Here is a 12,138-nt window from a genome sequence, read left to right as displayed (position 1 = left end):
TTAATTGGTCATTCAATACCCAAGCATGCTCTAAAGTAAATAGACGGGTAGCATAGACAGTAGCCTATGTGACAATATGGGTAGGTTACAGAAATGCTGTGCGATATTAGGAGCGCGACATCATAGCCTAGCCTATTTCATTTCAGAGCCTAAAGTATACTTACCAAGGCAGGAGATAGAAACACAATCATGTATTGATAAACAAAATATTGAACAACAATTCGTACTTTGCATAGAAGTGTAGCATTTACTTTTAAATTGTTCTAAAGGACAATCAATCATGCAGAATGCGCGGCCAGTGTTTGGCACAATAAGGCGGCATGCATTATTTGTTGGGAAAAGTCACTGCCACATTCTTCCCACACCTCTACAGAAATGTGATCAAATTTGCTATTGGCTTTCTTTTAGAAACTATCAGGTAGTGGTGCGCAGGTTGACTCATAACTGATTCATAACCTGCAGTCCCCACGGATATGTATCCGTAGGGTTGAATAAAGAAAAAACAATACATAAAAATCTATATATCTATAGGCTACATTGAGGTTTTTCTTTCATTATTTTTCGGCTATCTGGCTATCTGGCGCCCCAAATAGCCTACATCCAAACGCTTTTGGAAACAGGCAGAAAAAGTTAACGTAGTTACACTGAGGCAAAAAGGACAATGTCGGAGTTTCATTTAATAAGAGGAAAGCTGCGATACGGAGAGCTGAAAACAACGAGAAGAGGTCCAGAAAAGTCATATTTGAGAATGATTTGGTGAAGTGGTAAAAGAGGATGATGATTGCAGTGCCTATACGTGTGATGGTTGTGAGGTGCTATACAAATTCGACTGTCACAAGATGTGACTTCAAATAGCCATATGGCACGTCAAGGGAACTGTAGCCTCCTATTTAGATTGGTTAAATGGAAACTGAAATCTGGACACTGACTGTATGTCTATAACCTATTGTATTTTCTCCCTGCTCCCTAAACGTATTTGCTCCAAGAAATAAACAGAGATGACAGAGAAAACATTACCGATGTCAACTCATTTGAATCATTTATTCTATAATATTGTTCTGGTGAGCAAATGTTTATTTTGTCTTCTGTGGCAACATATAAAATGACGGAAGAGAAGCTGCATGTATTTAATTATAGACAAGTTGACTAACAAATAGCCTGCCAAAATTTCTGAAATTATTAACAGAAACATATCGAAATTAGGCAAAAGAATATCCTGCACCCCTTGTCAAAAAATCGTTCTGCAGTCTCTGACTGTACAGTACAGCGCATTTTCTATATTTGTCGGTTAGGGTCGGGTGATGGCCTCAGTTTTTCACTTCATCACATATGTGGGCGGTTGCAGATGGGTTAATAGCAATTGCAGGAGCAGCTGACCCTTGCACCACTAGGGGAGACTGGGGATGGTAACACGTTTCACCTTTTCGTCAGTTTCTCAGAGATCATTTATGGTAGTGTATTCAAAACTTGATACAAACAATATACATATGTCCTTTACAAATTGGCGTGGTTATTATATATGTAAATCAAACTGTAAATGCATAGTGTTGTCTTAAATACAAGGAGTGAAGTGTTACAATTTACCCCATGGTCTGGGTTAGTTGTAACAGTGGGGTGAATTGTAAAATAATGAAAAAGTGCAGAAATCATGACATTCAACTAATTATTGGATGCCTTTATTGAGACCATGAGAGCAACATTGCCATGTTTAACATTTTGTTTGGCAGAAAAATTAATAAATTAATAAATTTACCCTCCACTAAATGGTCTTTCTCAACCAAACGACAACTAGGCTAAACTAAACACCTGGATGTTTGTGGTGTGTGTCTGTGTGTGTGTGTCACTGAATGTTGGACATGTTCACATTCAGTACCACAGTTGTGACAGTGGTACTGTTTGGCTGTCCTGGGGTACAGGCTTGGTGGGCCCATAATATGCATTCCCAGCACTGCACCCAGACCTCCTTGGACTTGGAATTGTTAAAGTGCTCCATGTACACAATGCAGAAGTTTTCCTTGTTGGAGGAATCGGAATCTTATGGTTCAGTCTGCTTTGTTTTGGCTTTTTTCTTGAGTAGGACAGTTTTTGTTGTTGTTCAGTGTGGTTTGTCTTGGCTTGCTTCTTTCCAGCTGTTTTTTAAGGCAGGGCAATTTTTGTTGTTGTTGAGTGCTTAACTTTTGATGCACTTCTTCCAATGCCTGCTTGACAGGTTTATCCACCAAAATCACAGTTGTTCTCCTCTTCCTACCCCTTGTTGTAATTTTCCAAGGCCCTGCTTTTTGGAAGGGGCGTACATCAACTGGGTTAAAATCAGAAGAGTAATCAGGTGTTTCCCAGCCACAGCCTGATACTGTACATGCGGGGTGGTGCCCTGTGAAGTGGCTGGAGAGGTGGGCTGGGAGGCAGCTGGAGAGGTGGGCTGGGAGGCAGCTGGAGAGGTGGGCTGGAGAGCAGTGGGCATAAATAATACACGAGGAAGCTCTCTCGACCCCTTCTCCAGTAGCTTCTTTCTCTCTTTGCAGAATCTGTACAGAGTCACATGACATATGCCATACAACTAAAAACTGTTAGCATTACTAACTTGCATGAAATATCTCTACACAGACTAGTTATTAACTTGCTATAAGTTTTGTGAATGGAACTATGAAGCAGTTCATGCCATCACAAAGACACATTTGGTCAAAATATTTACTTTCTTACTTCAAAATCAGATTTATGTCAATAGAATCTGCAGAGTTTATCACAGGGACTTACTTTTTCACATAAGGGTTCAGGACTAAACTGATCTTGTTCATTGACTACAGCTCAGCATTCCACACCATAGTGCCTTCAAAGCTCATCACTAAGCTAAGGACCCTGGGACTAAACACCTCCCTCTGCAACTGGATCCTGGACTTCCTGACGCGCTGCCCCCAGATGGTAAAGGTAAGTAACAACACATTCGCAAAGCTGATCCTCAACACGGGTGCCCCTCAGGGGTGCGTGCTCAGTTCCCTCCTGTACTCCCTGTTCACTCATGACTGCACGGCCAAGCATGACTCCAACACCGTCATTAAGTTTGCCGATGACACAACAGTGGTAGGCCTGATCATCGACAACGACGAGACAGCCTATAGGGAGGAGGTCAAAGACCTGACCGTGTGGTGCATGGACAACAACTTCTCTCTCAATGTGATCAAGACAAAGGAGATACATGTGGACTACAGAAAAAGGAGGACCGAGCACGCCCCCATTGTCATCGACGGGGCAGTAGTGGAGCAGGTTGAAAGCTTCAAGTTCCTTGGCGTGCACATCACCAACAAACTAACATGGCCCAAGCAAACCAAGACAGTCGTGAAGAGGGCACGACAAAACCTATTCCCCCCCGAGCACACAGCCATGCAATCTCCATAGACAAACATTGGCAGTAGAATGGCCTTACTGAAGAGCTCAGTGACTTTCAATGATGGCACCATCACAGGACGCCTCCTGTCCAACAATTCAGTTCATAAAAGGTCTGTATTACAACCAAAATCCTCGGTTGTAATCCTCACTACAGAGTTCCAAACTGCCTCTGGAAGCAACGTCAGCACCAGAACTGTTCGTTGGGAGCTTTATGAAATGGAATTCCATGGCCGAGCAGCCGCACACAAGCATAAGATCCCCATGCACAATGACAAGAGTTGGTTAAAATAAAGCTCACCGTAAAGATCACTGCCATTGGACTTTGGAGCAGTGGAAATGCGTTTTCTGGAGTGATGAATCACGCTTCACCATCTGACAGCCCGACGGATACAGTGGGGCAAAAAAGTATTTAGTCAGCCACCAATTGTGCAAGTTCTCCCACTTAAAAAGATGAGAGAGGCCTGTACTTTTCATCATAGGTACACTTCAACTATGACAGACAAAATGAGAGAAAAAAATCCAGAAAATCACATTGTAGGATTTTTAATGAATTATTTGCAAATTATGGTGGAAAATAAGTATTTGGTCAATAACAAAAGTTTCTCAATACTTTGTTATATACCCTTTGTTGGCAATGACAGAGGTCAAACGTTTTCTGTAAGTCTTCACAAGGTTTTCACACACTGTTGCTGGTATTTTGGCCCATTCCTCCATGTAGATCTCCTCTAGAGCAGTGATGTTTTGGGGCTGTTGCTGGGCAACACGGACTTTCAACTCCCTCCAAAGATTTTCTATGGGGTTGAGATCTGGAGACTGGCTAGGCCACTCCAGGACCTTGAAATGCTTCTTACGAAGCAACTCCTTCGTTGCCCGGGCGGTGTGTTTGGGATCATTGTCATGCTGAAAGACCCAGCCACGTTTCATCTTCAATGCCCTTGCTGATGGAAGGAGGTTTTCACTCAAAATCTCACGATACATGGCCCCATTCATTCTTTCCTTTACACGGATCAGTCGTCCTGGTCCCTTTGCAGAAAAACAGCCCCAAAGCATGATGTTTCCACCCCCATGCTTCACAGTAGGTATAGTGTTCTTTGGATGCAACTCAGCATTCTTTGTCCTCCAAACACGACGAGTTGAGTTTTTACCAAAATGTTCTATTTTGGTTTCATCTGACCATATGACATTCTCCCAATCTTCTTCTAGATCATCCAAATGCTCTCTAGCAAACTTCAGACAGGCCTGGACATGTACTGGCTTAAGCAGGGGGACACGTCTGGCACTGCAGGATTTGAGTCCCTGGCGGCGTCCCTGGCGGCGTAGTGTGTTACTGATTGTAGGCTTTGTTACTTTGGTCCCAGCTCTCTGCAGGTCATTCACTAGGTCCCACCCGTGTGGTTCTGGGATTTTTGCTCACCGTTCTTGTGATCATTTTGACCCCACGGGGTGAGATCTTGCGTGGAGCCCCAGATCAGTGGTCTTGTATGTCTTCCATTTCCTAATAATTGCTCCCAGTTGACTTCTTCAAACCAAGCTGCTTACCTATTGCAGATTCAGTCTTCCCAGCCTGGTGCAGGTCTACAATTTTGTTTCTGGTGTCCTTTGACAGCTCTTTGGTCTTGGCCATAGTGGAGTTTGGAGTGTCACTGTTTGAGGTTGTGGACAGGTGTCTTTTATACTGATAACAAATTCAAACAGGTGCCATTAATACAGGTAACGAGTGGAGGACAGAGGAGCCTCTTAAAGAAGAAGTTACAGGTCTGTGAGAGCCAGAAATCTTGCTTGTTTGTAGGTGACCAAATAGTTATTTTCCACCATAATTTGCAAATAAATTCATTAAAAATCCTACAATGTGATTTTCTGGATTTTTTTTTCTCATTTTGTCCGTCATAGTTGAAGTGTACCTATAATGAAAATTACAGGCCTCTCTCATCTTTTTAAGTGGGAGAACTTGCACAATTGGTGGCTGACTAAATACTTTTTTGCCCCACTGTATATCTGGGTTTGGCAGATTCCAGGAGAACACTACCTGCCCCAATGCATAGTGGCAACTGTAAAGTTTGGTCTGGGGCTGTTTTTTGCGCTAGGCCCCTTAGTTCCATTGAAGGGAAATCTTTACGCTACAGCATACAATGACATTATAGACGATTCTGTGCTTCCACCTTTGTGGAAACAGTTTGGGGAAGGCCCTTTCCTGTTGCAGCATGACAATGCCCGAGTGCACAAATCGAGGTCCATGCAGAAATGGTTTTTCGAGATTAGTGTGGAAGAACTTGACTGGCCTGCACTGAGCCCTTACCTAAACCCCATCGAACACCTTTGCTATGAATTGGAACACCAACTGCGAGCCGGAACTAATCGCCCAACATCAGTGCCCGACCTCACTAATGCTCTTGTGGCTGAATGGAAGCAATTCAGTCCCTGCAGCAATGTTCCAACATCTAGTGGAAAGCCTTCCCAGAGGCTGTTATAGCAGCAAAGGGAGACAAACTCCATATTAATGCCCATGATTTTGAAAGAGATTTTCAACAAGCAGGTGTTCACATACTTTTGGTCATGTAGTGTATACTCAGCATTTATGGACCTACTTATAACCCTTCAGCTCAAAAACAGCTTTGCTCTTTTCCTGAGTTTACTTGTGTTAGTGGAGAACAGTATGTAAACAGTGGCATAGAACAGTTTCACGGGGCCCTGCTAGGTCCGAGCAAGGTCCCAGCCCAACCCCCAAAAATATACACTGAGTGAACCAGACATTATGAACAGTTTCCTAATATTGAATTGTACCCCTTTTGCCCTTGGAACAGCCTCAATTTGTCAGGGCACGGAATATACAAGACGTTGAAAGCGTTCCACAGGGATGCTGGCCCATGTTGACTCCAATGCTTCACACAGTTGTGCCAAGTTGGCTGGATGTCCTTTGGGTGGTGGACCATTCTTGATGCACCTGGCACCTACTACCATACCCCGTTCAAAGGCACTTAAATATTGTGTTCTACCCATTCACCCTCTGAATGGCACAAACACAATTCATGTCTCAATTATCTCAAGGCTTAAAAATCCTTCATTAATCTGTCTCCTCCCCTTCATCTACACTGATTGAAGTGGATTTAACAGATGACATCAATAAGGGATTATAGCTTTCACTTGGATTCATCTGGTCAGTCTTTGTCATAGAAAGAGCAGGTGTTCCTAAAGGGGGTGGGGGGATTATTTATTTTTTGCCATGTGACAGAGAGAAAAATGTGCTGTTTTATACATAGAGATCCTATTAAATTGACCCTTCGCTAAGCCCCGCCCCAGAATTTGGGGCAACCAATCGCAGCGATCCAATGGATAGCAACTGTTGTCAAGTCTGACACCGCCAACCTGCTCAGGTTTTAAATGCATGAAAGCCATTGAGGGTATTGCAAAAACTGTTTTCATCCAAAATCAAATTGTTTAAATGGGGTACTTACTCTTGTGATTCCTGAAATGCCTGGAACATGTTGACCGAGGTTGCAATAGTACCCAAGAGGGAGGTGGGTCTTAGTGAAGGGTAAATTACTAGAGGGGCTACAGTGCATTCGGAAAGCATTCAGACCCTTTGACTTTTTACACATTTTGTTACGTTACAGCCTTATTCTATAATGAATTGAATACATTTTAAAAATCATCATCAATCTACACACAATACCCCATAATGAAAAAGCTATTTTGTATTTTTTTTGCTGAAATACCTTATTTACATACAGTGGGGAGAACAAGTATTTGATACACTGCCGATTTTGCAGGTTTTCCTACTTACAAAGCATGTAGAGGTCTGTACTTTTTATCATAGGTACACTTCAACTGTGAGAGTCGGAATCTAAAACAAAAATCCAGAAAATCACATTGTATGATTTTTAAGTAATTAATTTGCATTTTATTGCATGACATAAGTATTTGATCACCTACCAACCAGTAAGAATTCCGGCTCTCACAGACCTGTTAGTTTTTCTTTCAGAAGCCCTCCTGTTCTCCACTCATTACCTGTATTAACTGCACCTGTTTGAACTCGTTACCTGTATAAAAGACACCTGTCCACACACTCAATCAAACAGACTCCAACCTCTCCGCAATGGCCAAGACCAGAAGGCTGTGTAAGGACATCAGGGATAAAATTGTAGACCTGCACAAGGCTGGGATGGGCTACAGGACAATAGGCAAGCAGCTTGGTGAGAAGGCAACAACTGTTGGCGCAATTATTAGAAAATGGAAGAAGTTCAAGATGACGGTCAATCACCCTCGGTCTGGGGCTCCATGCAAGATCTCACCACGTGGGGCATCAATGATCATGAGGAAGGTGAGGGATCAGCCCAGAACTACACGGCAGGACCTGGTCAATGACCTGAAGAGAGCTGGGACCACAGTCTCAAAGAAAACCATTAGTAACACACTACGCTGTCATGGATTAAAATCCTGCAGCGCACGCAAGGTCCCCCTGCTCAAGCCAGCGCATGTCCAGGCCCGTCTGAAGTTTGCCAATGACCATCTGGATGATCCAAAGGAGGAATGGGAGAAGGTCATGTGGTCTGATGAGACAAAAATAGAGCTTTTTGGTCTAAACTCCACTCGCCGTGTTTGGAGGAAGAAAAAGGATGAGTACAACCCCAAGAACACCATCCCAACCGTGAAGCATGGAGGTGGAAACATCATTCTTTGGGGATGCTTTTCTGCAAAGGGGACAGGACGACTGCACCGTATTGAGGGGAGGATGGATGGGGCCATGTATTGCGAGATCTTAGCCAACAACCTCCTTCCCTCAGTAAGAGCATTGATGATGGGTCGTGGCTGGGTCTTCCAGCATGACAACGACCCGAAACACACAGCCAGGGCAACTAAGGAGTGGCTCCGTAAGAAGTATCTCAAGGTCCTGGAGTGGCCTAGCCAGTCTCCAGACCTGAACCCAATAGAAAATCTTTGGAGGGAGCTGAAAGTCCGTATTGCCCAGCGACAGCCCCGAAACCTGAAGGATCTGGAGAAGGTCTGTATGGAGGAGTGGGCCAAAATCCCTGCTGCAGTGTGTGCAAACCTGGTCAAGAACTACAGGAAACGTATGATCTCTGTAATTGCAAACAAAGGATTCTGTACCAAATATTAAGTTCTGCTTTTCTGATGTATCAAATACTTATGTCATGCAATAAAATGCAAATTAATTACTTAAAAATCATACAATGTGATTTTCTGGATTTTTTGTTTTAGATTCCGTCTCTCACAGTTGAAGTGTACCTATGATAAAAATTACAGACCTCTACATGCTTTGTAAGTAGGAAAACCTGCAAAATCGTCAGTGTATCAAATACTTCTTCTCCCCACTGTATATGTTCCCCTGTCTAGGGTTTTTGTATGTTTATGGGGTTGTGACTAGTCTAGGTATTTTGTATGTCTATGGTTGCCTAGATTGGTTCTCAATTAGAGGCAGCTGTTTATCGTTGTCTCTGATTGGGAACCATATTTAGGCAGCCATATTCCTTGAGTATTTCGTGGGTGATTGTCTATGGTTAGTTGCCTGTGTCAGCACTATTATGATATAGCTTCACGTTCGTTTTGTTGTTTTTGTATAGTTCGTTCAGTGTTCTTTCTTCATTAAAGAAGATGTATTCAAATAACGCTGTCTCATCGCTATAACGAACGTCGTGACACCACCTGTGGTAAATTCAATTGATTGGACATGATTTGGAAAGGCACACACCTGTCTATATAAGGTCCCACAGTTGTTTTTTGCTCTGACATGCACTATCAAGCCATAATGTCAAAGGAATTGTCTGTAGAGCTCAGAGACAGGATTGCGTCAAGACACAGATCTGGGGAAGGGTACCAAAAAATGTCTGCATTATTGAAGGTCCCCAAGAACACAGTGGCCACCGCCCAGCCAAACTGAGGAATTGGGGGAGAAGGGCCTTGGTCAGGGAGGTGACCAAGAACCCAATGGTCACTCTGACAGAGCTCCAGAGTTCCTCTGTGGAGATGGGAGAACCTTCCAGAAGGACAACCATCTCTGCAGCACTCCCCCAATCGTAACTTTATGGTAGAGCGACCAGACGGAAGCCACTCCTGAGTAAAAGGCACATGACAGCCTGCTTGGAGTTTGCCAAAAGGCACCTAAACAAGATTCTATATGGTCTTATGAAACTAAGATTGAACTCTTTGTCCTGAATGCCAAGTGTCATGTCTGGAGGAAACCTGGCACCATCCCTATGGTGAAGCATGGTGGTGGCAGCATCATGCTGTGGGATTTTTTTCAGCAGCAGGGACTGGGAGACTAGTCAGGCTCGAGGGAAAGATGAATAGAGCAAAGTACAGATAGATCATTGATGAAAACCTGCTCCAGAGCGCTCAGGACCTTAGACTGGGGGGAAGTCCATCACAACGTTTCCCACTGAGCTTTGCCGATAGCGCTATTTTTCAGTTCTTCATGATATCTTTAAAAAAAGCTGCAGCAGACAGGATTATCCACACATACGTAGCAGCTCATAGACAGAAGCATGCTACATGGCAGACCAATCCGATCTCATCTCTCGGCATGTCCAGCCCATCCATTATCTCAGCCAATCAACGACACCATCTGCATCGGCACGTTTTGCTCTTCATTGTGATCAGAGGTCTGATATAAATACTATGCATGCCAGTCTCTCTTGGCTAAGAGTTGAGGAGAGACTGACTGTATCACTTCTTTTTATAAGAAACATGAATGTGTTGAAAATCCCAAATTGTTTGCATAGTCAACTTACACACAGCTCAGACACACACACTTATCCCACCAGACATGCCACCAGGGATCTTTTCATACAGTGGTTCCTCCTTTAAAAGTTGTGAGCTTGCACCGCGGGACTTAGAGGAACCCAGCATCACGGCTTCATTGCTCCAGACCACGACAAGGGGGAGTGAGAGCACTCATTATGCATTTGGGTCCCAAGGTTTTTATATGACCAATCATATCGCGTGGTTCCAATGACGAATTTTGACGCGAGCCACCCTTGCCTTGTGTCGTTCTTCAACAAAGATGGCTGACAAAACATTACGGTGGAACCAGATGTAAGTTGTCATAACATGTCAAGTAAAAAATGTACAATTGAGAGGAATATGTTACTTAATGTAGAGACAAACGTTTGTGCATATTTTTTGTCATAAAGTTAATTTACGAAAATCGCTATTTAGCAGACTAGCTAACATTAGCCAGCTAGCTAGTGTTAGGAGAATGAATTTGAAATTTGTGTTCTATAATGTTTTAGGGACTCCTGAGAAAACCAGCAAACCAGGCTGTCGTCTTGTGAAACAGTGGATGTATAGAATCTAGCGAGCTAAAGCATTTACTGAAAATTGAATGTACAATTGTGTAAGCTTGCCTTGCAATGCAGCTGAAGTTACATAGCTAGCTAACTATTTACTTGTTTATTGTGTAGTGGAGGATAAGCATAACTGTTTGCCTATGGATGTGTAGCTAGCTATAGTATGTAGCCGATCTGTGTATGGTCTCTAAAACATTAGGTTCTGAACTAATATTCATACCAATCAGTGAATACTTCATTTGTGTCGGGAAAAAAGTTGCTTTCAGAACAATTATTTTTGATTGAAAATAAAAAAGGTTTTGATGTGTGGATCAGGGAAAGGAATGTGATGGGAACAGCAATTTGTTGCAAGTTGGGGAGGAGGGCTAATAGCTGAACAATAGACTATTCAACCTTCACTAAAGAATAGTCTAATAGCCAAGCTAGGTGTGTACACCCCCTCCTATCACAGATCAGATTTGCCCGAACGACCAAGGGGTAGCTTGCTACTCAATGTAATAAAGTAATGACTTTTCAAATAAGTTACCTGACACATTATGTTGGCTGACAATTTGTTAGCTACGCTGTCCTTACGAACCACATAGCATATCATTAAAGCAGTATGTACCGGTATGTTAGCTAGCTACCTAACGTTAGTAGGTATCAAACTTACCAGTATATTAAATATAGGCTAACTACCTACCCAACATTTATTGACTTGATTATTCTCGTTATTCTTAGCTTAGCTAAATGGTATAGTCGTACTTTCTCAATGGACATTCGGGTGCTTTCGTAAATTCGTTCTGGTTATCTATAGGCTGTACAATAGAACGAGTCAAAATTCACCCAAGGCTGAAAAACGGCTTAAGAACATTGGCTAAACTGGAACACTAGCGTGAGCCCATAGCAAGTTAATAGAATCGAACGTCCGCAGAGCCTGTTTTGACTGGAGTGATGCTTAGAATTCCATTAAAAATGTATCTCTTTTTATTTTACCACCTACAATCTGATCGTCAGACGAAACTGGAAAAAACCAACTTGTTTAGAAAGTAAACATTGCACCTCGATGGTGTCAACTGTACTTATGTCTGCGTAATGAAAAAGTAGGGAAAAAATTTAAACTTCTGGCTATTTCTGGTCTAGCGATCGATGACAAACGAGCTCACTGCCCAGACCTACATAAATACAAAGACTAGATTCTCCTGATTTAAAATGGTGCCCGCGTAACATTTTTCCTTACGTCCCTCTCCTCGCCCCTACCTGGGCTCAAACCAGGGACCCTCTGCACACAGACAGCCACCCTCGAAGCATCATTACCCAACGCTCCACAAAAGCCACGGCCCTTGCAGAGCAAGGGGAACAACTACTTCAATGTCTCAGAGCGAGTGACCTCACCGATTGAAACACGATTAGCGCGCACCCCGCTAACTAGCTAGCCATTTCACAATGGTTACACCCGACTTGAAAAAAA

Source organism: Salvelinus alpinus, chromosome 1 (assembly GCF_045679555.1).
Source record: "Salvelinus alpinus chromosome 1, SLU_Salpinus.1, whole genome shotgun sequence".
NCBI classification, from domain to species: Eukaryota; Metazoa; Chordata; class Actinopteri; order Salmoniformes; family Salmonidae; genus Salvelinus; species Salvelinus alpinus.
This window is presented reverse-complemented; position numbering follows the sequence as displayed.